The 26451-nt window shown below is 46.6% G+C and overlaps 1 long non-coding RNA gene across 1 annotated transcript in view; it reads left to right on the forward strand.

Annotated features, from left to right (window-relative positions):
• LOC147571812 (uncharacterized) overlaps positions 1-26451 on the forward strand; it is a 312308-nt gene that overhangs the window by 63563 nt on the left and 222294 nt on the right. The gene's annotated exons all lie outside the window — the stretch shown is intronic.

Raw genomic sequence — 26451 nt, forward strand, 5'->3', positions numbered from 1 at the left:
CATTATAACCTGAGCTCCCAACTGCCTTCGACTCCCCAGCATTTCTGGACTATCATGCATGCTGATTGAGGGTACCTGTATGGTCACAGGGAGCCCTCAAGTGGAGTCCCAGGTGCTTAGAATGGTGAGCAGAGGAGGGACAAGGGAGGGCTTGCCAGAGTCTGCTACTGTGTTGTAAGTGTCCAGGACAAGGGGCTTCTGCAACAAAGTTTGGGCATGGTTTTGGTGGAAGCATTAGAAAAGTGTCCCAGAGCAAGGATGCTTGTAATGGACCCCGGCCCATTCTGACAAACCAAAATGAAGGAGCACCGAGGAATCCAGTTAAAGTCAGAGCTGTGGCAAGTCTGCAGAGGTGTCTAGGAAGAAGGAAACCAAAGGAGACTCCCTTGCCTGGAAGAGTGGAAGGCATCCTTACCAGGGAGGCAATTTATGGGCGAAAGGTCGGAATCCGTAGCAGATGACAGTCCTGACACTGGAGCTCCGGGCTGCCATTCCCCTGTGGAGAGGCTCAGAAGGTTCACAGAAGATAAAGAGGAAACAGGAGAAGCTAACAAGATGGCAAAGACATCTTTGCAAGCTACTAATTCTACAGGAACCATAAACGGCAAAGAGAATGTTGCTAATGGTCAAGAGGAGACCGCCAGAGCATCATAAATGAAGACAATAATGACAGTCACTTGGAAAAATTCAGCCTGTGAGAAGAGCCATAATGGGTCCATGATGAGAGGGCACAGTGTGCTAAGAGGTGGTCGAGACGCCCGTTGCATTTCCAAGTTCATACAGTCTTTGTGAGCCATGCGATACAGTTTTGCCCGATACTCAGTCTATAAAATACAGAGGCCGATTCCCTCCCCCACCCCCACCCCCCAGCTTTATTGAGGTATAAGTGACAAATAAAAGCTATCTATATTTGAGGTGGACAACATAATGATTTGATACAGATGTTTTTGTTTTGTTTTTTAGTAAGGAGATGAACGTTTATAAACGTAGCTAGAGTGTTGGCACTCGCCGTGTTCTTTGTAACTTCTGTTTTGGTTTCTCAGTCTACACAAGTGTGGGGGGACCATCTGGGAGAGATGGTAGCCATTCCTCAGGATGTCTGGTCAGTCTGGTATTGGGTCATGGGAAGCTGAATACAATTTGAGCTGGAATCTAGTTGGTGAAACCGCACACGAGCCGCTCAGTAGCTTGGAAGCATGAGAGGACAGGGCACTAATGGGGACAGTGAGACAAAGAGGCAGACCGGAGTTACTGACAGTGGGTCACAGTGTTCGCATGCCAGGTTCATTATCCCACGTGGCTACTTGTCACCGGTGCTTGTAGAAGGTCATTTGTTCTCTGGTTCTTGACAGCCTATGGCGTCCAGCTTCAGTCATTTTTGTGGGTGGCCTTGTCCTTATAAGCGTTTGGGTTTGTGACCTAGATTTTGTGTGTGTGTGTCTGTGTGTGTGTGTGTGTGTGTGTGTGTGTGTACATGCATACATGCTTATGCATAAATAATTCCGTGCATTTTAGATCTTTCGGTACATAAATATATAAAACTTGTATGGGTCAACGAATTCTAAGAGCTGATCTATAGAAATGAGGTTTGATTCAGCCTTCCACAAGAATCAATGTGGTCAAAGAGCATGGTTGAATAATCATGCTTTACCAGCTCTTCATGATATGCCGAAGATAGAAGATGTGGTAATCAGAATGGCTAATATGATTGATTCTGGGATGTCATTTCAAAAGGAACAGCTTGCTGCTTTGCTGAGCCAGACTGTGGGGGAGATGCCTCACGTTCAAGATAACTCTGAAGCTCTCCGATGTGCTACGAGGTCCCCTTAGAGAAAATTGCTGATCCCATCACTTTCTCTGGGGTCTTTTGCTTCTTTGCCTGAACTAGCAGGTTCTCTGCAGCATATTTTAGGAAGCCTGATAGGGGTGGGAGTGGGTTTATCTTATATTCTCATGGGGTATGGAAAAATGTGGTGACTTAACTCAGGCATTTGTCTCCATGATAGCGGGCAACAGAGCATGAATTCTTTCTTTCTCTTTTAGACTTTTGACTGAGTTGGTCGTTTGCACGACTTTTCCAGGCAGAAATGCTTGCAGCAGCCAATGACAGAGATGCCAACCTGAGGGAAATCTTAGTTTCTGTGTCACTGGGATCCAGCTAGAGTAAAGAGTGGGTTTGTGGGTCAGACCGACATGGGTTTGAATCTAGTTGCACCTTGTACAAGTTATTCGTACCCTCTAAGCCCTGACTTTTAAATTTTCCCAATGAAAGTGTCAGCCCCACCACAGAGTTTGTCGAGGGTGGTGTGTAAGATATTTTGGGTGCAAAACACCAGCTGCACAGCAGACAGAAAGTTCTAGTCCTAAAATCACATCACCAGAGCTCATACCTGAAAGTCTGAATTCTTCATCTGCCTCGTTCTTGTTTGTTTGTTTTCTCATTCAGCAAATGTCGCTTTAGATCTTGCCACATGCTCAGTACTTTCATAGGGACTGGGAATTCGACGGTGAGCCATCGTGATCGTTCTGGAGCCTCCACGGAGGTACAGAGTGAGCACGACCACACATGCCACATTAGGGTGAGAACAAAATGCTCAGAGAGCAGCACGTTCTGCCTCTGAGGAGCAAGGAGTAGGAGGTTCGCCGAAGGAGAATCTGTGTTGAGCGCCAAAGGAGGAGCGTGCCTCTGCCGAGCGGACGGGGCGGGTAAGGATGCTCCAGGCGGGGCTGACATAGGCGCCTGCCCCGGAGGGTGCTGCTGCAGCTGGGTGTCACCCTCAGCTGGCCTTGCTTTTCGGTTCACTGGCTGGGGAGGGAGCCGCGTGGTGGCAGGGGGTGCTGGCTGCCTCCTTGTTTGAGCAGGGATTGTTCTCCTGTGTTTCTGTCCCACCTCGTGACGCCAGAAACCTGGGTAGGAGTGGCATTTGACACCAAGAATCTTCGACATCTGGTCCAGCAGAATGTTCACTCCCGAGTCATCTGTGATCAGGTGATAAGCAGAGCCTCCTCTGGGGAAGTAAATTCTCTGACCTGAGTTACAAATGTTCTTGTACAGCCTGAAACCAATGCAAGACAGGTCTTGAGTCTTGAGTTGTTGTTGTTGTTGTTGTTGTTGTTTTAAGGGGCTCGCTCGTCTTACTCTTTTTTTTTTTTTAAATTTTTTTTCAACATTTATTTATTTTTGGGACAGAGAGAGACAGAGCATGAACGGGGGAGGGGCAGAGAGAGAGGGAGACACAGAATCGGAAACAGGCTCCAGGCTCTGAGCCATCAGCCCAGAGCCCGACGCGGGGCTCGAACTCACGGACCGCGAGATCGCGAGATCCCGCGAGATTGCGAGATCCCACGAGATTGCGAGATCGTGACCTGGCTGAAGTCGGACGCTTAACCGACTGCGCCACCCAGGCACCCCTCGTCTTACTCTTTTTATTTTGTCTGTAACCTCGAAGGTATAGCAGACTGTACACATTCCAGACTGAGCATGGAGAGGCAACTAGACAAGCCAGGGGATGAGTCAGGACCCAAGGACACCTGAGAGGCCACGGGAATGGCTGCCCTCCAGGGCAATTCAGGAATCTGCCTCGGGGGCTGGGTTTTGATATTTGCTTATTTAAATTGAGATATATTGACATATATTGTATTAGTTAAAACATACATATTAGTTTATATATATATATATATATATATATATATATATATATATATATATATATATGTTATGAAATGATCACCACAATAAGTTTAGCTGACAGAATGGTATAGTTGAAAGTTTCCCAGAGAACAGATCTTAAAAGTTCTCATTATAAGAAAAAAACTGTAATGGGGAGCTAGGTTTTTAGACCCCTGCGTGATCTATCCCCCACTTACTTACCTTTGTGTTCTCACTTTTTTTTTAATTTTTAAAAAATGTTTATTTATTTTTGAGAGATAGAGAGAGAGAGGGAGAGAGAATGAGCTGGGGAGGGACAGAGAGAGGGAGACACAGAATCCAAAGCATCCAGGTTCTGGGCTGTCAGCACAGAGCCCAACCCAGGGCTTGAACTTATGGACTATAAGATCATGACCTGAGCCGAAGTCGGATGCTTAACCGACTGAGCCATCTAGGTGCCCCTGTGTTCTCATTTTGAATGCTGTCTCATACTCTCAGGGCTAGTCTGACAAAAGCATGGAAACTGCTGGGCTCTCTGTCACCATTGCCTGTGCTGGCAATAGGCAGCCTCTCCCTCTTGTCTGGCTAGGTCACGTCCATTCTTTGGGCCTCAGTTTTACTTCTGCTGATCACTCGAGACTCAGTTGAATGCCTTCCTACATGTTTCAACAACACCATAACCCTCCTGTCCTATAGCCCCCGTACTAGATGATAATGGTCTTCCCAGATGTCTCTCTCCTTGACTCAGCTGGGGGCCTCTGAGGGCAGGGGTGATGCCTTGCTCTTGGTTGTATCTCCTGTGCCCAGCACAGTGCCAAGAACATACTGAGTTGGTGCTCAATATCTACTTAGCAAATGAATGCATGCATGCGTGCATGAAGCACTCTGGGTCCTCACTTTCCAGCATGGAATCACAAGGATTGCTCCTGGACCCTTCTGATTTATAGGCAGGCGCTTGACAAAGCTGGCCTTTTACTGCTTCCGGAAGAGCTGTGCCGTGCAACCATCAGACTCTTATTCCAGAAAACTCTGCTGGGGTGGGACAGGGGGCAAGGGCTGAGAGATGTTGGGTCTTCAGTTCACAGAGCTTCTTTAGAAACATCGAGGGCTTATTGTTACTCATTCCTAATAAGAAAATAATCAAGATCTTATGATCTGAGAATTGTCATAAAATTGGTGCACTCTGCTCTAAGAGCTCAATCAAATGAGCGGTCTCCCTGTCCAGGCTGGCCTGCCCTCCTTCCCTACCTTTGCATTTCTAGGTTGAGCAGACCCTGCTCTTGATGCTCCCAGTTTTTTTTATGGAAACAATAAGCCACGTCTTTTAAATTTACTTTCTCCCACAGAAGCTAATTTAATATTTGGAGGGAACAAACAGCCAAGGCCAGCCCTGGATGGTTGTTATTTATACGATCATAAAAAAGACAGATCCAGCGCCTGATGTTACTAAATTGTCTTTGAGAAAGGAGCTAAGAGGCACTGAAATGTGCCTCTGTGCCGTGGTGGGGATAAAAATGAAATTGTTGAAAAGTCAGCCCAGAACGTAGGGCTGGGGGACTGCTGTCTGCTCTGGACCAATAGGGTCCCCTTTGCCTTTGCCGAACACTTTCATGTGACTTGGCTGCCTCTGCAGGTGCACAAGTTGCTTTCTCCTTTGGGGCTGCCTCTCTGCAGACAGTTTGGGCTAGGAATAGATTCTTTTTATTGTTATGATCGAGCTGTATAATAATCCCGAAGAGGCAAGGACAGTAATTGTGTTATGGCTGGTGTGCTGTCTTTCTTTGTCCAGGAGGGACAGGAAAGTTCAAGTCTGCTTTTCTTAATTGTTACCTGCAGGGTATCCTTTCTTGCCTGAAATGGCATGTTCCTCTCCTGGCTGCCAGAAGGCGGGGGGGTTATGAATTCTTAAAGGCTACTGCCCTTCAAGTCATGGGAAGTCTGGAGCAGAAGTACACAGCGGCGAGAAGATACACCGCAGAAGTTTCTGTCCAGCACAGAGCCTGTCCCAGGTGGTGAGGTACAGACAATTCTCATTGCTTACGGTTTTGTGTTTTATAACGGTCTCATTGTGGTTTATAAAATCACTGTGAACGCTGAGCTAGTGAATACTGAGACATTGCTCCTTGGGGACCTACAGGGTTAGCTTCCTGCAAGCCTCGGGACCCAGCATTTTTGTCAATCAATCAATACGTAACCTCATTTTCACTGTGTTTCTGTTTAAGGACACCTTATTTAATATAGATTTTTGATTCATTAGCACCGAACTCACAGCCCACAGCACCGGTACTCATGCCCGAGTGAAGCTTCTTTCACACGTAAGGCACATCACAGCTGCCTTGCACTTGGGAACACCAGACAGCACTTCAGCAGGACGCTTGGGGGCCATTTTAAGCTGAAAAATTACCAACAGAAAGCCCCAAAATGTAAAAATCGTGGCATGAAAATAGGCTTCAAAAAGGCCATTTTGCGCACTGTGAGAGCTGAAACAGGAAGGCAGGGTGTTGCCCTGCTCTACCCTGGCTGGGGATGTGCTCATAGAGTGACTCAAATTACTCGCCACTTTGTGCATGTATAAAAATGACCACAAAAGCCCTGCGAGCATTGATTTTGTGGTTAGAAAGAAAGTTTTAGCCAATAGGTAAAATTGCAAGTTCAAAGTGTGCAAGTGATGAGGATGTACCGTCATCGGAAGCTCATCTCAGAAGTGCACTTGTGTCTTTGCCCTGAAGAGTGCCACACGTCCTCCCATGGCCTCTGGGGCTGACCCCCCACACTGGTTCTGTGCCTGGGTTCTGCTCTGTTCCCAAGAGCCAGCTAGATCCCCAGTCTTGGGGACCTGATTGTCTGATTTCATGAGCCCAACTCCCTGTCTAGGTCAACTGTCTCGAAAGTGTTGGTCCAGGGGAGACCTTGGCCTTGTCTTGGCCAGTCTTCTGCAGGCCCTGGCGTGGTAGCCTGAGACTGGGAACGGCACATGAGACCCAGGAACCCATCACAGGCTTCACTTCTGATGCCCCACAGCCATGGAGTGTGTGTGTGTGTGTGTGTGTGTGTGTGTGTGTGTGTGTGTGTGTGGTGTGTGTGTGTGTGTGTGGTGTGTGTGTGTGTGTGTGTGTGTGTGGTGTGTGTGTGTGTGTGTGTGTGTGTGGTGTGTGTGTGTGTGTGTGGTGTGTGTGTGTGTGTGTGTGTGTGGTGTGTGTGTGTGTGTGTGTGTGGTGTGTGTGTGTGTGTGTGTGTGGTGTGTGTGTGTGTGTGTGTGTGTGTGTGCGTGTGTGTGTGTGTGTGTGTGGTGTGTGTGTGTGTGTGGTGTGTGTGTACTGGGCGCCATGGTGGGAAGGCATGGCCCCTGCCCTGAAGGTGCCCACAGCCCAGAGGGGCTAACAGATGGTTAAAATGAAGGCCATGGTACCGCCATCCAGGTCAGCCCAACATGCTTCCTTTGCCCCCATGGGCCTTTCCCCCAGACGCTCACCAGCACAAATCAAATCTGTTATTTTCTTCTTAAAACATGTTCCTTCTCTTCATACTTCTTCTGTGCTTCTTGGCACTCCTATAGCCACCTAAACATGAGTGAATCTCTGCCCATCTCCCCGCAATTATTGCTTCCTGTGTATGCAACATCCAGTTTTCTTGTCTGTGTACTCACTGCCACCATCCCTTTGTGTCTTGGTGTGTTACAGCCACAACGTCCACCCTGCTTGCTGCAGGACAGCTGGAGAGAGACCTTTAAAATGCAAATGTGTCCATATCCATAATCAATAGAACTTTATATGGGATACTCTAAAGGCTGACATCTCAATGAACAAAGACACCATTGATGTTTTATTCTCCCAGTCAAATACTTAGACCTTTTAATGGATCCTAAATGTTTCACATGGCATTACTGTGACCTCTTTTAAATGTATGCCATTCTTTTCAATATGGACATGTCAATAGGTATCTCTAGTTTCTGTGAATCCTTTTATAATATTGCTAAGTTCAAAAGGGAATTAATAATTCTTTCAAAATAAACCAGGATGCATTAATATTTCTCCTATGGAAATATTCATACCCTATATTCCACTTAGTTTGCATTTTTATAAGATTGCTAAAATCCTTTTAATGTCTATCTGAATCTACTATATAAAGAATGCTGGGGCGCCTGGGTGGCGCAGTCAGTTAAGCGTCTGACTTCAGCCAGGTCACGATCTCGCGGTCCGTGAGTTCGAGCCCCGCGTCGGGCTCTGGGCTGATGGCTCAGAGCCTGGAGCCTGCTTCCGATTCTGTGTCTCCCTCTCTCTCTGCCCCTCCCCCGTTCATGCTCTGTCTCTCTCTGTCCCAAAAATAAATAAACGTTGAAAAAAAATTAAAAAAAAAAAAGAATGCCATACTTTTTAGGCACTGCGCATATTCTCTCATTGAATTCTTACAACCCCAAGAAGCATATAGCGTCAATAGAGGATCAGAGAGGTTACATAACCAGCACATAATTACACAGTGGCTGCTCGAGGTTAGAATTCAATCCATATCTGCACAGTTCTCAGAAAAAAAAAAAGATGTCAGGATTCCTTTGGGAATGACAACTTGGATATTGAGGACTCAAGTCCTGCAGAGCCACCCCTCATGCAGTGGGAGCAAGGATCAACCTCAAAGTTTTATGGGGTTTGTTAGCATTGTAGCATTCAGGGTTCAGCTGGAGAAGCAGAAGGATACAAATACATACATATACACACATGTATGTAGTATATACACATACATTCTATGTGTGTAGCTTATATACATACATATGTTGTGTATGTGTGTTTATGTATATGTATATCACCGTATATGTGTGTATGTGTAGTATGCACATATGTATACACATGTGTGCATACATGATATATGTACATTGGATCGAAGCATATACATACCCTGTGCCCCTGCCCTTTCTGTCACGGAGACTACATGCATGCGTATGTGCACCTCTGTGTGTACAAGAGCGTGGTCTCTAGAGTCAGATGTCAATTTTGAATTCTGGCTTTTCTGGGCCCCACTGGGTGACTTTGGACAAGTTACCAAACCTCTTGAAGCCTTGCTTCCTTCATGTGGAAAATCAGGCTGATAATAGAACTGTTATCATTATGGCAGCTGTGAGGATTTAAATACGTTAATGCTAGTGACGCAGTTAGGATAGTGGCTGGCTTAGCCAAATTTGTCATTATCATTGTTATTATTATTACTATTGTTGCTGTTTAAGTACGCTCCCCTGCTTTGTATTGCTTGTTCATTCAGGAGCCACTTTTAGGTTTGTGTTATTTTACACCCTCTAGGCTCTACTCGCTACAAGGGTCAGTGCTTGGGATACAGGTAAATAGCAACTGATCCTTCTTCCCTCAAGTAACTCTGTGGTCATGTAAACTCCGTGGCAGACCTGTGTAGGAGGAATAAGTTTCTTAATTTTCCAAAATAAAGCATTGAGGCCAGGAGTGTTGGCACCTTCCAACTAATTGAAAATGGAGCCATGATTCCAACCCAAGACTTCCGACTGTGGATTCTTTCTTTGAAGCCACATCCAGACTCATTTTCATGGGGTGCAATTATAATGTGTTTTATAGTTTACAAAAAAAAATTTAATATCTATGATCTTAGTTTTAGTCTTGCTAGAATCTTGGTAGAATAGAGTATGGATTACTGATCCTTCCTGCAGATGAGAGTACTGAGGCCATAATGGATAGAAGTTCTCCAGATTGTGTAGCTAGCAGACCTCAGAGCCAGGAGGCAGTCCAGGACTCTGTGCTATGCTCTCCTGTGCTGCCTGCACATGGGACGAGTGGTCCAATGGTCTCCTCTTGAACTTTGGAACCCCTTCTGAGTCAGACCCTAATCTGCTTATTGATACTTAGCTGTGACCCTCTCCCATAGCTCTGTTGTTGGGCTGGGGAGAGGAGTGGGAGAAAGAGCCCCTTCCTCTCCTTCTGAAGACTCTAGTTTGGCCATGCTGACTCATTCCTGATGGCCTACTTCCCCTTGTCCAGAGTGGGGAGCCAGAAGAAGTTGATTCCACCAGCAGCTGTGTATGGATGGGCCCATTTGGCATCAGTGGACCCCAGGGTACTCTCTCCATCACAGATCTGCCAAAGAGATTGACACCAACTTGGTCAGCATGGCCTCTCCGAGCTCTCTGGGGCTGGATGGGGAAAAGCCCCAGGGCTGTGAAAAGTCAGCAATGCCAGGCAAGAACTGTTCTCTCCTGCGGAGCTGGGCTCTGTAGGGCAGCCGATGGGAAGAACATATAATGTAATGGGGAGGAAATTGCCTCTGGACTCAGGATCTCTTTGGCTTTGGACTCAATCAGCTGGCAGTGCTTCTGCTTTATTCAGTGGCACACTGTGGTATCTACTAGAGAAGCACCAGAAGAATCAACACTAATGAACTCTTTTTGATGAGCCAGCAGCTGGATTTGGCAAGAACATGTTAGCATATGAAATCAGGCAGAAAAAAAGTGTTTTTTTAAGCTCTATTTTGTTTTGAACATTTGTGAAGCTCTTACTGTTGTGAAGTAAGGGTGTCACGTTCATTTTACATATGATGCAGTTTGACAGGGAGGTAGCAATTTGAAGCAACTGTTATGTGGTAAGATTATTTATGGTATCGTCATTTTATTTTATGAAAGAATTTTATTTTCAAAGTCATACATGGTCATGGTTGAAGAAACATTAAGGTTAGGTTAGCCCGTTAGCAAGTAACTTAGATCGGCAAAAGTGCTGACTGAGGGTGAGAAAAATCTAGAATGGAGGGGCACCTGGGTGGTTCAGTCAGTTAAGCATCCTACTCTTGATTTTGGCCCAGGGCATGATCTCACAGTTTCATGAGTTTGAGTCCCATGTCGGGCTCTGTGCTCACTCTGCAGGGACTGCTTGGGATTCTCTCTCCTCTCTCTCTCTCTGCCCCTCTCCAGCTCTGTATCTCTCAAAATGAATAAATATGCTTTAAAAAATTATTTTAAAAAGCCCAGAATGGAGGGTAGAGGAAGGAGATAATGAATATCAACTATGGTCTTGGGTTCAGCTACAGTTGTGGTGACTCTAGCTTGTCCAACATCCCATTCAATTAACATTGAACCAACTGAATACGAGGTACGGTTGGATCTGAGTGGTGTAGGGGATGGGCTGTCACAGACCCTGTCCGTGCTCATTCCCACTCCCTCGGATCCTTATTCTTACTCCACAAAGGCCAGTCTGACTGCTGGTGGCCAGTATCTCCTTATCAGAGGTGAAAAATCCCATTCTTCCTGAGAATGGGCTGGAATTTCCTAGGAATTGTGTCCTTCCAGGGAAAGCCCTTACACCATGATTAATGTGTGTGGGGTATAAATACCTCCACTCCCTCGCCTGTTGACCAAGGTAATTCTGAGTTTTTTCCTTCTATTTTTCCAGAGTTTCTCCATGCGATTAAGCTCTAATAGCTCACTTTAGTAACTGACTTGAAAACACAACCCTTATTGGCCCCTCCTTCCCTGTGTCATTCCCCTACTCTCCTCTATGTGTTCCTTGCAGTAATGATAACTGCTTGCTCTTGGATCTGTGGCTCAAAACAGGACTCATCAAACCACAGTTCATGGGCCAAATCCAGTCTATTGCTTGTTTTTGTAAATAACGTTTTATTGGATCACAGCCATGTAACTCCTTTACGTACGTCTAGGGTTCCTTTCACACTGCAAGGATGGAGTAAGTTGAATGGTTGTGACAGAGACAGTCTGGCCTGGAAAGGTGAATATATTTGCTATCTTGTGTTTTATAAAAGTTTGCTGACTCCTGGCTTAAATTGTGCTTCTGGGCGCACCCAAAGTAAACTAGCATCTGTCGGCCACGTTGGGCAAAGAAAGGTAAGTGGTTACTGGAACGTGGAAGGGGCAGAGCTGTCCAGAGAAGATTACCTTGAAAACAGCAGACACCTATACTGGAGAGGCATTTGAGGTCACTGTTGAAAGACACACTGGAAGGATATACTTGCCCCAACCTCAGCTCCTGTTTCTCCTTGGTGAAATAATAACCATCCTCAAGGGTCCTTTTAAGATCCCACCTACTCCTGCAGCCTTCTACTGAGGTCCTGTCTGCCCCATGTTCCTTGTTACAGCATCTGTTTCTTCCCTTATTCTAGCTCTCGTGGGAGTTGCTAGTATTCCTCTTTGATTCAACCACCAGATGGAGCTTCTTGAGGGCAGAGAGCAGGCCTTGCTGTCTTTGCTAACTCCACTTAGTTGGGAGGGCATAATCCTGTTCAAGTAGGTGCTCAGCCAAAGCTATCTGAATTGAGCATACAAGCCCCAGGCCCCCTCCTTGCTATATTTCTTCTTGGTAACCGGTGCTGTATGCACACAAAGCCAGTGGGGCTGGAGGGGGTCCAGCAGCCATGGACTCATGGTTCCCTTCCACCCTTCCTGAGCTAGTTGGCTCAGATGTGCATGAACTTGACCCTCTGACCTTGGATTCATTATCTCTGTTTGCCAGCACTCTGAGCCAATCAGTTCTAGACAGATGGCTCTTCAAAGCCAGTGACTGTGGGATTTGGAGCAGCCATTACCCAGATTGTAAACTTCCTTCCAGCTGATTCTTATTATCCCTACCCTAGCCTTTCAGTGAGTGTGAAATAGTCCTCACCATTCTCTAAAAAAGGCTTCCCCGTCTTCAGTAGGTCCTCCAGCCAGGCTTTCCCCAAACCTAGATGATAATGCAAAGATTAAGTCCATACTTTCCAAAAGGGCAACTTTTCAAATTCATCATGAATTCTTCTGAAATGTGTTAAGTAATGCATTCAGTTCCTGCTGATGGATGAAATGCTGTTGCGATTATCATAATGTAGTGCCTTATTTTTTTGGCTGAAAATTATATTGGGTTTTTGACATGAGGAACCAAGTGGCAAATTGCAATAAACTGCAAGAGAAATCAGTTATAATTCAATAGTCACAGAGGCCCCTTGAGGGAATGATAACAATAACAGTAATAAAAACAGCCCCCCACTAAGTTTCTCATCAGGTTCTGAGTCACAGCATGGGTAATGTTTTGATTACACTGCTAGGCCAGCAGATCAAACCTTGACTCCACTGATGGGCAAACATCAATCACGTTGCCATATCTGATAGAGCCAAATAGGATGTCAATTTGATGATTGCTTTGTAAAATTTATCATCCCTCCAAGCATGGTCACACATTCTAAACACTGCTACCCTGAGGACTGATGCAAAGGGTTGTGGAAGCGTTTTAAACCCAGGGTTTGCCCATTTGTTGTGCAAACATCCGCTCTCTGAACTCTGGATTGGTCACTTGCTCCAGGAAGTGCCTGACGGTGGTGATTTGGAAATAAGTTTAAGAGTTGCTTTAATGCCCAGGTGTATGAATCTAGGCCAAATAGTGGGTAATTTCAGACTTAATTTGCTGATTGGACTTCTTTCAAATACAGATATGCCTCTCCTCTCACTTAGCCCAAGTGGAAAGGGAGAGAAGACTAGAATCCAATTGCGTGGTCTTGTCTCCAGACCTTGAGCTTAGGGTAGGAAAGAAATGTGTAGAGAATGGGGACAAGGGTCTAGAGACATTACAGCCTCTCTCTCTCTCTCACACACACACACCACATGCACATGTATGCATATACACACACATGAACATATAATCCAATATACATTATACATACACATAAACACGCATGTTTTTATAATTAAGCAAATGAGATGTCTTCCTTTTCGTGGGGGCGAGTATCCTTTTAAAAACTAGGCAGATCAGATTCTGCCAGATAGGTTGTAGAAAAGACACATAATTTCCCCTTTACCACTCCTTTTCCCACATGTGCAGATCTGGGTATGCTTATTTCCTTGAGATTTTTTAATCCTGTTCTCTGCTGTACAAGATATTCTTCCAAATCCTCAGATAACATGGTTTCTTCTGATGTTATAAAGCTCTGTGTGAAGATGTGCTCTATTTCTCAATGGTTTTGCTTTCTGTTTTTCCTTGGTCCGGAGGGACTTACCTGTGTCCAAGACCCTTGTGGTGCCTGGTTCCCTTTCTGTCTCCATTTTAGCAGAACCCGGCTTGCCACGAGCCTATACATCATTAGTAGCCACACTGAATGCACATGAACCATTCCTGAGACTGCCCTTTGGAAACATGTCAGCTACACTGAAGGGAGAAAGGAGTCAAGAGCACCGACTATCCTTTTTTATATTTTCAGCTGCATTTGATGGCAGCTCTCTCAGATGGTCTATTAACATTTCCAAGCTTGTCAGAGCATTTCTAGTTCAATAAAAGGGGAAGAACATGATTTTTTAAAAAATAAAGAAAAATTGAGCCCAAGAATGCCAGTGAATCTCCCCAAAGAAATCAACACTGGGTTGTCTAATGGCTCTGTGTTTGCCTCGCCTTCTAATTAGCTTGCTGCTCCAACCAAGGCATCCTTCTCCCCTGGGCCTCAGTTTCCTCATCTGTAGAAATTGGGAGGTTAGATTGCTAACGTTTCTCTGAGCTGTATAAAATAAAATAAAATAAAATAAAATAAAATAAAATAAAATAAAATAAAATAAAATAAAATAAAATAATAAAATAAAATAAAATAAAATAAAATAAAATAAAATAAAATAAAATACATGGAACCTCCAGTGATTCAAATTTGAATTCAGATTAGCCTTTCTTGGCAGTGGTTCTGACTCATGGTGAGTTTGCCATCCACCAAGACCCTTGGGCGTCATAGTGGACTCTGGAGCGGCCACGTGAGTGCTCACTTCCCTTAGAGGGGAAGGGGTAGAAATTCACACCAGGTATGCATGCTGGAGCATTTCCCGTTAGGCTCCTTATCTCTTTACTATGGATTAGGGCTGCCGTGTGGAGTCCATCCAGTGGCTCATGGAGGTCAGTGCTGCTAATGGTAAGATTGCCTGCCAGATGCCAAAGGTTAGGCTTTCCAAAGACTAGAAACAGGCTGACAATACCTCTCTCTTTCTTAAGGGCAAATTGGGTTGTCACATGAGAGTTGGGGAAAAAGTCAAGGTTTTGATGTGGAATCGTGGCTTTTATTTAGCTGTGAGATCCTAGACAAGTTAACTAGTCTCTGAGCCTGTAGAAAAAACTAGTAACACTTTCTCAATGTCAAAGTAGTGACAATGCTGTGAAATTTATAGCAGCTCACATCAAAGCAAAAAGTGCCAGCCCTAGTCAAGCACACATCACCATTAGAGGGGAATAATGTACATACCTCATCCAGCCACATCAAAGAGTGTTAGTTTCCTTTCTGACTTGCCTTAATGACCCACTGGAAGCCTGACATCTTCATATTTATCTAAAATTTGAGAAATGGTTGACACGTGTTTAGTTCTACCTCTTCCAACATAATATGTGTTTCTTACCTGCCAGCAAGCTCATTAGGTACATTTTTGAAAAAGTCAGCTGTGGACACTCTCCTTTTCAGTATATGTACTTTTCCTTCTAATTTCTATTACATTGATCATACATATTTTGATGTGCTAGCACTCTTTTGTAACTTTTTAAGAGATTCTTAAAGGATCAGCGAAGTTTTAAGAACGAAACACTGAACACCTAGATGGTGTTCAACTATATTAGTAATTGCTAAGGTTCTTTTAAATCTCTCCTATTCTGCTTATTTGTCAAACCATTTTCGAATGAGTAATGGCCAACACTCTCTCTGATCCCTGGGTGCTTCAGCATTCTGTTCCTAAGAGTGAGGAAGGGCATGCTTTTATGTCACTGCAGTACAATTCAGGAAACTTAACACTGATAGAATACTATGACCTCATCTGCAGCCCACACTCAAATTTTGCTGATGATCCCAATAAAATCATGCATAGCATTTCCCCCCGATGTTGATTCCAGGTCAAGACCACGCAGTGATCTATTGCTCCTCTGGATCTCTTTATTCACCTTTACCCCACAATGGACTCTCCTCAGTCTTTGCTTCTGTCTTCAGGGTTGTGTTGGATTGGGTTGTCCCAGAAGTAGAGGCTGAAACAGAGATTCAAATGCAGGTAGATATTTGGGAGGCAATACTAAGCAGTATGACTCGGAGGTGGGAGTGGAATAAGGAAGGGAAGGAAGCTGATATGACTGCGATCTCAAGCAAATAACCAGCCTGGGCAACTGAGCCCCATATTCCAATGTGGTGCCCTGGCAGACAGTGCAGAAAGGTGTCCCCAGGTTATCCCCTCCAGGAGATGAGAGAGTGGAAATTCTTGTCCTACTGGTCCAGGGGTGTTGGCCTCTCCAGCACTTCCAGCTGGGCCCCTGGAGTGGTCCAGCTGCAAGCACTGGAAAGGTGAGTGCCAAGGACATTGTGGGGAGGGCGCACTGACAGCGTCTGCTGCATTTACACTGACATTTTTGAAGTGCACAGGCCAGTTTTGTAGAATGTTCCTCAGTTAGGGGTGGCCTTCTTGTTTTCTCTTGTTTAAATTCAGGAGTCCTCTCTGCACATCGTATCAGAAGGCAAAGAATGCAGTGTGTCCTATAATGGGTGATGTTAACTTTGATCACTTGGTTAAGGTTATACCTGTCAGCTTTCTCCACTGTAGAGGAATCTGTTTAATAAATAAATAGTCTCTGATAAATACTTTGAGGGGTGCCTGGGTGGCTCAGTTGGTTAAGCGTCTGACTCTTGATTTCAGCTCAGGTCATGATCTTGAAGTTTGTGACTTTGAGCCCCACGTTGGGCTCTGTGCTGGCAGTGTGGAACTTGCTTGGGATTCTCTCTCTCTCTCTCCTTCTCTCTCTGCCCCTCCCCTACTCTCTCTCTCTCTCTCTCTCTCTCTCTCTCTCAAATACATAAACTTTATATTAAAAAAAGAAATACTTTGAGACTGTGTACATATCCTTTCTCCAATAAACTCCTACTCAGTGCTATTAACCTAGGTGGTAGTTTATAAAATATGGCCCTAAACTCTTTGAGAGAATCCTTGCATTCAGAGATGGGGTCCATGTCCTTTCCTCTTGACTTGGAACGAGGCTGTGATCAGCCTTAAAGGTCATACCACTTCTGCCTTGTCCTCTTGGGCTGTTGGCCTCAGAAAAAGGGAGGTGCCCTGTGGGAAACGAGGCCCCTGAGATGGCCATGCTGCGGAGGCTGCGCGGAGGCATTCAGGTCAACAGTTGAGCTGCTGGCCAACAGCCAGCACCAGCCTCCACCATGGGAAGCGAGCACCTTGGATGCTCCAGCCCAGGGGAGCCCTGAAAACGGCTGAAGCTCCATCTGACACCTGACTGCAACCACACGAGTGACTACAAGCAAGGACTGCAGACAAGCGCCTCTTGACTTCCTGATCCGCAAAATCGTGAGCCAGATAGAATGGTTGGGTGAGCCCCTGAGGTTTGGAATAACGGCTCTGCAGCAGTAGCGACTGGTGCAACATCCATTGATGATTCTTGCCTGAGTCAGTTAGTGCCTCGGTGGCGCTGACGGGCAGCTCCAGTGCTCTCGTTCTAATTGTGTTACTCTTGCTGATACATCCTTCTTACTGCTGGCTTCCTCAAATCCTTCAAGGATTGCTTCTGCTTATCTTATCATTTCTCCAGGAAAAAAAAAAAGCCCTCTTGAGCTGAGACCAAAATAAAAAATGGGAATCTATTTCTTATTAATCACTGACAAATAGTCTAGGGGCTACAGTGTCAGTTTCTTACAACGACATGACATTTTTGTTCTTCCCTTTGCTAAGAATTAATTGTAGATCTGCATCAGAAAACATAAAAGATCCTAGAAGAGCAATTTTTTTTCTCATCACGCCGTACTTACTTTGCCATATCAAATTCATGTCATTTTTCTCCATTGAAGAGAAGTTCTTTCTAAAATAGCACTTTCGAAGCACTGCGACCATAAAGAGAACGCTAGATAGGCCTGCCCCTCCTCCTCCCCCACCGTTCCCACTGTGCGTCTGCTACCCTAAGACACCGAGGCTGCCAGATGCAGCCTGACTGTGTCCTTTTCATGATGTGCGGCGGGCTATCTTTAGATGGGGCTGGCATGTGAAAGTGACCCCAAGTTAGGCTCCTTCAGTGAATCAGGCGGGAGGATGTGTGGAGATAAAAGAGAAGGATTGGATGTTCAGAATCTCTTAGGAACACAAGCGAAAATAATAAATCTGGGTCTTAAAATAGCCAATGGGCTAAAATCACTGAAGAATCTCGAGGGGCGGGGGCTATTTATCAGCTGGAAGAGGAGCGTGCGTATTATTTGGAACAAACTAAGCACCGTCTTCAGACTCTTCGCGTGCAAAAGCCAGGCTTCTGCAGAGCAGATACTTTTGGGCCTTAACTCCAGTAGGCAGATTTAAGGACCTACGTATTTAAGGACCTACTCCGTTCATTTTGGGGAGACAAAACATACACAAATATGTTGCCTTTTACCTCTTTCTTTGCCTCTCTCTCCTCCACTCTCTGCCTTGAGCCAACCACTTACCCTTCCCATACCCTAGTTTCTTCATCAGTAAAATGGCTGTGCTGGTGGTGCCTCCCTGGTGACATTGATTTGAGGAGACGCCTAATCCTAACTCTGTGCCTGGAGCCTGACTGCCACAGGGTACACACTCCAGAGAGGCCAGCGCCTTATTTGTGGCTTCCTCCTGTTTTTACCTGGCTTCTCCCTCTCTGCCCAGGGATTAGGCACATACCTTCTAGGATCCAGAGCGCCTGGGTCCAAATCCTGCCTCTGGTGATGCTAGTGCTGCGGCCCAGGGCAAGTTGCCCATATCTCTCTGTGCCTCACTTATCTTGTCTGGACAACGGGGTGATAACAGCATCGACCTCAGGGGGGCATTGTAAGGATTATACGAGTTTACACCTGCAAAACATCCCTAGGCAGCACCACAGCCTTGACTCAAGGTGTGGGTAATATTATTACTCTCTCTTTATCATCATCATCATCATCATCATCTTTTTTGTAAAATATAGGGTCCTGGGGAGCTGAAAGGGTAATCTCATCCACTCTTCCTAGGCCTAAGGGAGAGTTGAGGCGTTTTTACTTAGGAGGGAGGTGGTATGGTGTGGTAACCCGGAGCGGGCATCCTGACACTTCCTGTCAATTTCTGCTCCAATGTCAGCACCTCCTCCGAGATGCCTTCCCTGCTCACATAGCACTCTCTGTGGTATGAGATTTCCCCCGTGTATTTGACCTTTGTTTACAGTTTCTGTCTCCCTACTAGAATTTGGCTCCCCAAGAGCAGCCCGTTGGTCCGTCGCGTTCCTGGCACTTGCAACAGGTCTGGTCACCCAGAGGCCGTTGACAGACACATGATCATTTAATGACTGGAGACATGAATAAGTGAAAAGTAGAAAGCTCACTGTCATGGAAAGGACACTTCGCTTTTTTTTTTTTTTTAAGTTTATTTAAGTTATTTCTACATGCCATGTAGGGCTCAAACGCACAGCCCTGAGATCAAGAGTCACACGCTCCTCCAACTGAGCCAACCAGGCCCCCAAAGGACACTTCTCTCTTTTTTATTAGTTTTTTTACATTTTTAAATTTTTTTTAACATCTATTTATTATTGAGAGACAGAGAGAGACAGAGCATGAACAAGCGAGGGGCAGAGAGAGGAGGAGACACAGAATCCAAAACAGGCTCCAGGCTCTGAGCTGTTAGCACAGAGCTGGACATGGGGCTCGAACCCACAAACCGGGAGATCGTGACCTAAGCTGAAGTCAGATGCTTAACCGACTGAGCCACCCAGGCGCCCCTCTTTTAAAAAAAAGTTCCTTTATTTTTGAGAGAGAGAGAGTGCTCGAGAGGAGGGGAGGGCCAGAGGGAGAGGGAGACCAAGGGTCCTAAGTGGGCTCTGTGGTGTCAGCAGAGAGCTTGATGAGGGGCTCAAACTCCAGAAGTGTGAGATCGTGACCTGAGCTAAGGTGGTCGCTTAACCGACTGAGCCAGCCAGGTGCCCCCCTAGAACACTTCTAATGTTTGTCTAACATGACTGGATTGTAAAATTCTTCCAGGAAAGTATGAAGTCTTATCGCTGTGGGGAATTTCGGGATCCTTCCTCTGAGGGCGTGGCTAGTTCTGTGAAAACGTGCTGCACTGAGCATGACAGGTTTTCACTCAACCTACCCTTGTAACCGAACATAACATGCAAGTCCACACGCTCTGCTTACTGTGGGGCCTAAGCCCCCGCACTCCATCAGCAGTCTCCCCTCAGAGATTTGTCCCCTGCTCCCGGGACCTTGACAGAGAGCCCCTGACTCTCCAGAATGGCATGAATTCTCTTCCATTTTCCTTCTCTCCCTGAGTTGCTCACCTTGTGAGTTCTGTTCCCACCCCTCCTCGTCTAAGAGTTCTAGCAGCGGCACCTTCCCGTCGGAATGTGTCACTGATGCGCTGGGACCATCACCACCCGATCAGAAAGGTCCACTGGCAGCGAGGTGTTCTGGGTAGATATCAGATGACATGCATCGTGGTCCCTGCCTGTCCTGTCTCCGTGCTCGCTCCAGGCTCACACGTCCTTGCCCTGCTCTGTTGTCCCAGGGTCCCACTGAGCGGGACAAACACTTGGATTTGGATGCCCTAAAGGTCAGCCCCCAAACTGAGACCCAAATCAAAGTGTTTCCTTGAAGCCTCACCGCCTCTGTCCATCTTCGTGCGCAGCCTCCCCCGCCTCGGCAGACAGGGGTACCAACCCTGCAAGGCTTGGCTTTCCCGCCAGCTTCATGCTCTACCAGGGAGCCTCTGGAGGGCAGGGGCCGTGCCTACCTGTGTTTGGCGCTAGGCCAGCCCTTGACGAATGTTTGTTGAATGCACAACTGAACACATGAGTGCAGGTTTTCTGTGTTCTAGAAACAAACCGACAAAGCACTGCCTTTTGAGTTTGCAATCTTTATAACAGGAATGACACCTAATGACATCAAAGTGCTCATTTTTGTCAGGCATCATGTTTAAGTGCTTTAAACCCATTAGCTCACTTAATCATCATAACAAGCTAAGGAGGCAGGTCTCTCTCTCTCTCTCTCTCTTTTTTTTTAATTTTTAAATGTTTATTTTTGAGAGAGAGAGCATGAGCAGGGGAGGGGGAGAGAGAGAGGGAGACACAGAATTGGAAGCAGGCTCCAGGCTCCGAGCTGTCAGCACAGAGCCCGATGTGGGGCTCAAACTCATGAACCATGAGATCATGACCTGAGCCAAAGTCGACACTTATCCAACTGAGCCACCCAGGTGCCCTGGAGGTAGGTCTCTTATAATCCCATTTTAAAGATGGGAAAATAGAAGCAAAGAAAGGCAAACTTGGTTTCCCAAGGTCACATATCTGGTGAGGGGCAGAGCTGGGATTTGAACTATGGCAGCCTGCTTCCAGAACCTCAGCTCTTAGCTGCTGCAGGAAGCTTCCTTTTGGAGGAGCCCCAGAGGGAAAGACTTAACCAAATGTAGCAACCACAGGGCACATTTCGCCGTCCTTCAAACCTGCCTGCAATTGCTAGTTTTATTCTTTCGCCTGTTTGATCCACAGTCATGGGAACCACAGGGCTGCACTCTCTCTCCTCTTGCTCTGATCTCCTTATTTCCCGTTCTGATTTCAGCAGGCTCCTCGGACATCCCAACAGAGCTAGAGACGTCCTTCTCTGGCCTCCCACAGCACTGTGCTCGTAGAGTACATTTGCTGTGGGTCTGTGTCTAGATAATTACTTGTTTCCCAGCACACTGCCGTGTCTGGGTGACAGGAGTCATCCACCCCTGGGATGCGTGTGCTTCTTCTGTTCAAGGTCTTCAATTTCCCGTGTCGTTTCTTAGGTACCAAGCACAGCGCCTGATGCCTATAAACATGCTCTCAGGGTGGGCACTGAATGGAGTTGTTGATAACCGGGGCCCTTTTCTTACAGTTTTTACAATTATTTATTTATTTATTTATTTATTTCTAAGTAGGCTTCATGCCCAGCATGGAGCCCAGCCCAGGGCTTGAACTCATGACCCTGAGATCAAGACCTGGGCTGAGATCAAGAGTCGGACGCTTAACCAACTGAGCCAGCCAGGTGCCACCAGCGTTGTTCGTAAGAGCAGATGCGGGTTGGCTAATGTCTTCTGCTTTCTGGAGCATTGGACAGATTGTTTTGTCCTTGAGTCTTCTCCGCCTGGACTCACCGCGCTTGAAATATTGTCATTATTGAGGCATCCTTGCGAAATGAGGGTTTCTTCCTGCAGGTATCCTTGGCGAAACAAAATATGTTTGTGGGAAGAGTAGTGTCTTAAATCTCTCAAACATTTGTGTGACTTGGAGGCATGCATGCCGTCTGTGCCTGGAGCTCTGGGGACACGGGGAGAAAGGACGGGAAGCCGGGAAGGGACGTGGGTGTTGCTAAAGCGTGCGTCCCTTCGTTTCCAATTTCGCCAGGAGTCAGCCTCCATATATATCTCTTTTAGCACTTCTAAGTAGCAACACAAGTCTTCCAGATGGCTGTGGAATTACTTGTAAGGCAGCCCGCAGATTCTTCTTGAGAAAAGAAAATTCTCATTAAAAGTGAATGAAAGCGTGAATTTTCAACATGTCCATTTGAAACTCTAAGAATTTCTAAGCGAGTTAGACTTCTGTGAAATGAGGCACACTCAAAGCCCTTTAAAGCTCCGAAAGTCGATCCCAGCCAGCACGCCGTTCCGCTCGGTGTGGGCCCTACCGGGGGTGTTGGAGAGGCAGTCATGAAGGAGACGGGGTCCCTGAGCCCCAACAACTTGCAGTGGCCTCCAAAGACCATCAGCCGCTTCCGGTATTTCCGAGTCGGCACCAATGTCTTCTTATGTTTAGCCGTGATCACGTGCAGAGGAACAGAAACACCATTTCTTTGCTGTTGCCAGGGATCAAATTATCTGTATCATCTCATTGGAAGGCATTTCATTATTCCATTAGACATAAGGATGGAGAAGTGGACAGAGAGAACTGCATCTTGCCCAACTTGACATTCACAAGGAGAGCATGGCAGATTTTCTTGGTGGTGACAGCGTTTGTAGAGCTCAGATACAAGATGCCACGTGTTTGTGGCTTATGTAACAGATATTCTGGTACAGAGTCCCGTAGGCTGCCCTGGGGGGTCACCTGAAGACAGTCTCCCTCCACACTGATGACATCGTAAGTCTGTGACTATAGAAGGGGGCTCTGTCTGTGTGCAGGACAGGTCAGAGTCAGAGCTTAAAGCCCAGGAACAGCCCTCAAGCAGGGATTGAGGACATCTGGTAGGTGCAGACTGTGCTTGCTCACCTCTGGGCAGCCCGCTTCTCGGCTGTCCTTCACGGTCTCCCAGAGGGTCCCCTGTAAGACCGAGCCCTGTCACTCACAGCAGTGACTCGCTCATTAACACTGGCTTCATCGGCTTTCCTACGGGTGCCGTTTCCCTTCTTCTCTCTTCGAGGAACCATCTTCCATATTTTGAGGAATCGTCTTCCAAAATAAGGTACCGGTACCAAATTCCCATCTCAGGGTCGGCTTCTGGGGCAGTGCAAACCGAAGACTGCTGCAGAATACTGAGGAGTTCTAAAAATGCCTGTGGCCGGTGGGGGTGGCTTTGAAGGCGATGCTTCATTAGAACAAGGGGCCGAGGGCAAAGCCACTGGTGGCCCTGGGATAACAACCCTCACACCTGACACAGGGGTGACCCTTGTAGGCACCCTTGGTAGTCATAGCTTGTATAAAGAGCTGCAGTGTCTCCACCTAAACCCTCTGCTTGGATCGCACGCAGGCGCTCTGCAGGCAACACGGTCAGTTCTCCTGACCCTCAAAGTTATCTGCCCTGCCAGTCTCTCTCTGTCTCCTCCCCTTCCCACGTCTGTGGCATGACGTATAAAACTGTCAGCACTAAAGAATCAAGGGTTGGGGCACCGGTGTGGCTCAGTCGGTTAAGTGTCCAAATCAGGCTCAGGTCATGATCTCATGGTCTGTGAGTTCGAGCCCCACGTCCGGCTCTGTGCTGACAGCTCAGAGCCTGGAGCCTGCTTCGGATTCTGTGTCTCCCTCTCTCTCTGCCCCTCCCTGGCTTGTTCATTCTCTCTCTCTCTCAAAAATAAATACATAAACAAAAACACACTTAAAAAAAAAGGATCAAGGGTCAACTGTTTTTACTCACTGGTGTATCCTCAGAAGATACACAGTGCCTGGCATATAGTATGTGCTCAATTATTACTTGTTGCTCCTTTCTGGAACATTAGATGCCCCACGGACAGCATCTCGCATGTCTCTCTCTGACTTCCTTTAACACAGAGCATTGGCCAGGGGTGCAGTAAGCCATTGCTCCAGTTAGACACATTTCCTCCAGGCCAGAGCTTCTCAAAATTTTGGAGTGTTTAAGATTCAGCTAGAGAGCTTGTTACAACCTAAATCTCTGGGCCCTGGGCCAAGAGATTCTGATTCTCGTGTGCACCCTGAGAGTTTGCATTTCTAGTAAGCGCCCATGGGATGCTGGCGACCACACTTTGACAACTGCTGCTCTAGTTTCCTGCCCTGACCTCAGCTGTTCCATCACGTATCGGAAGCTGAATCATTATGAGGGTGACATTCACTGCTTACAGCCATTAGGGTCTGGGACCAGCCACCTGTTCACACCAGCTGTGCCAGGGCCTTTCTGCACCCAAGTGCCCATGTGGGATCCCGGGAGAACCGAGTGGACTTCTATGGGCAGAGGTGCACTTACATGGGTTTTAGAGCCCGATTGCTGTGTGATTGTATTCGTTTTCCAGGGCGGCTGTAACCAAATACCACCAACGATTACATTCTGATCTTTCTGAGGTTCAGTTACGATACCATGTTGATATCAGCTGACATGTGCTTCATGTTTTCCTTTCCAGGGTTCTTAGCTCATTTCAGCCTCATGTTAATTCTGGATGGCGGGGTGGGGGGTGGTGGTGGTGGTGGTTTTGTCTGAGTAAGGAAGAAGCAGTAGTAAGGAGGCAGTACACCCAGTGAGTGGCTAAGGCCATGAGCCCATCTTCTCAGCTGTGTCTTTCCCGGAACTGGGGTTATTGGTCCATCCTTGCCTTGGAAACCTGTCTTTTACTTACCTCTGGTTCTCTCCAGAGAGAACTATTTCCTACAGAAGGCATTTTGATGTGCTGTCTGATACCAAGGGCACCTCTCTGGGGCTGAATTTTAAGAGGATGAATTCTACTATGGCCCCCTAAAGTGTCCAATTCCCTTTAGGTAAGACTTTTAGAATTTGGTACCCAAAGGGCCCGGAGAATCCCCTTGTCCCATCTGGACACTCAGCAGTCCTCTGCCAGCTGCAGTGGGTCCCTGAGACTCGTGTGGCATTGTGCCAGGCTGGTGCAATTGCGTGGCTGCTGAGAGCTCCCAGGTCTATGCTCTGGGTGAGTCCAGTGGAATGACCCTTGTGTGCAAACCCAGTGCTCCCTCCTTGCCCCATACATGCATCAGGTGGGACCCACTGTGCTGCTGAATCTGCCCCTGACACTGCTTCTGTCACTTCCTCTACTTTCCCTTCCTCCGTTACCTCTGTCACCACCACAGTGTGGGTCACCATCATGACTCACTGTGAAATAACCTCTTAGCTGATCTCTCCACCCTGTCGTCTAATCCATCGTGTGCCCTGCTGGCAAAAGCGACTTATAAAATGCAGACCTGTCCTTGATCATTCCTGTGTTTAAACCCTTCACAGACTCTGTATCGGGTATCCATTTCTATGCAACAAATGATTACAAACATAGTGGCGTAAATCAACATGCGTGTATTATCTCATGGTTTATGTGGGTTAGGAATCCGGGCACAGCTTAGCTGGAGACCCACCTGCTTCAAGGTCTCTCCTAAATCAGGGCTTGGGTCTCAGGTGAAAGCTGGACTAGAGAAAGATCCACTCCGATTTTACTCAAATTGTTGGCAGCATTCCATTCTTACAGCGTTGTTTGACTGAGGGCCTCTGTTCCTTCCTGATTCTTGGCCAGAATCAGTTCTCAGTTCTTTACCAGATGGACCTTTCCCCCATGGCCTCTTATCTCATCAAAGGCCAGCAAGGAACAGAGTCTTCTAGCAAGAGGAGAGTCACAATTTTAAATATATCCGAGTCACGAAAGTGACATCTCATCACCTTTGCTGTATTCTGTTGGTTAGAAAAAGGTTGTTAGGCCACCACACTCAAGAGGATGGGCACCTGGGTGGCTCAGTCGGTGAGGCATCCGACTTTGGCTCAGGTCATGATCTCACAGTTTGTGAGTTCAATCCCCACATTGGGCTCCGTGCTGACAGCTCGGAGCCAGGAACCTGCTTCAGATTCTGCATCTCCCTCCCTCTGCCCCTCCCCCGCTCATGCTCATGCTCACTCTCTGTATGTCTCTCTCTCTCAAAAATAAATAAACTTTAAGACAAAGAGAGGTGGTCACACAAGGTTATGAATACCAAGAAGTGGGACTCATGTAGTCCGTCCTACAATGTGTCCAACATAAGCTCCTGTGTAATAATGCCAAAACCCTCCACTGGGGCAGGAGACCTCAGTGATTACTCAGAGCAGTAACTATGCCATCAGACGGAATTAAGTTAGGGTTCCGGGTTGACCACTTGCTATGGGACTTTGGGAAGGTTTTCAACTTTCTGGGCATCTGTTTGCTCACCTGTAAAATGGGGATAGTAATACTACTTACCTTATAGTGCAGTAATGATAAAGGGAGATACTAAAATTCATACATGACCCAATCAAGGATAAGAGCCAAATGATGTGAGGGATTATTTTTTATCCATAGAAGACTCTCAATAATATATGTTACTCTTCCCTGCCAGATTTATATTTATATGTTTTTTCCTTCTCCCATATTCCCTTAGGCTCTGGCCCTGATGAGTTCTAGGACATTTCCCTAATATGCTGAGCTCTTTGACTGGCAGCAT

Source organism: Puma concolor, chromosome F2, assembly GCF_028749965.1.
Source record: "Puma concolor isolate L17-30 chromosome F2, mPumCon1.1.hap2, whole genome shotgun sequence".
NCBI classification, from domain to species: domain Eukaryota; kingdom Metazoa; phylum Chordata; class Mammalia; order Carnivora; family Felidae; genus Puma; species Puma concolor.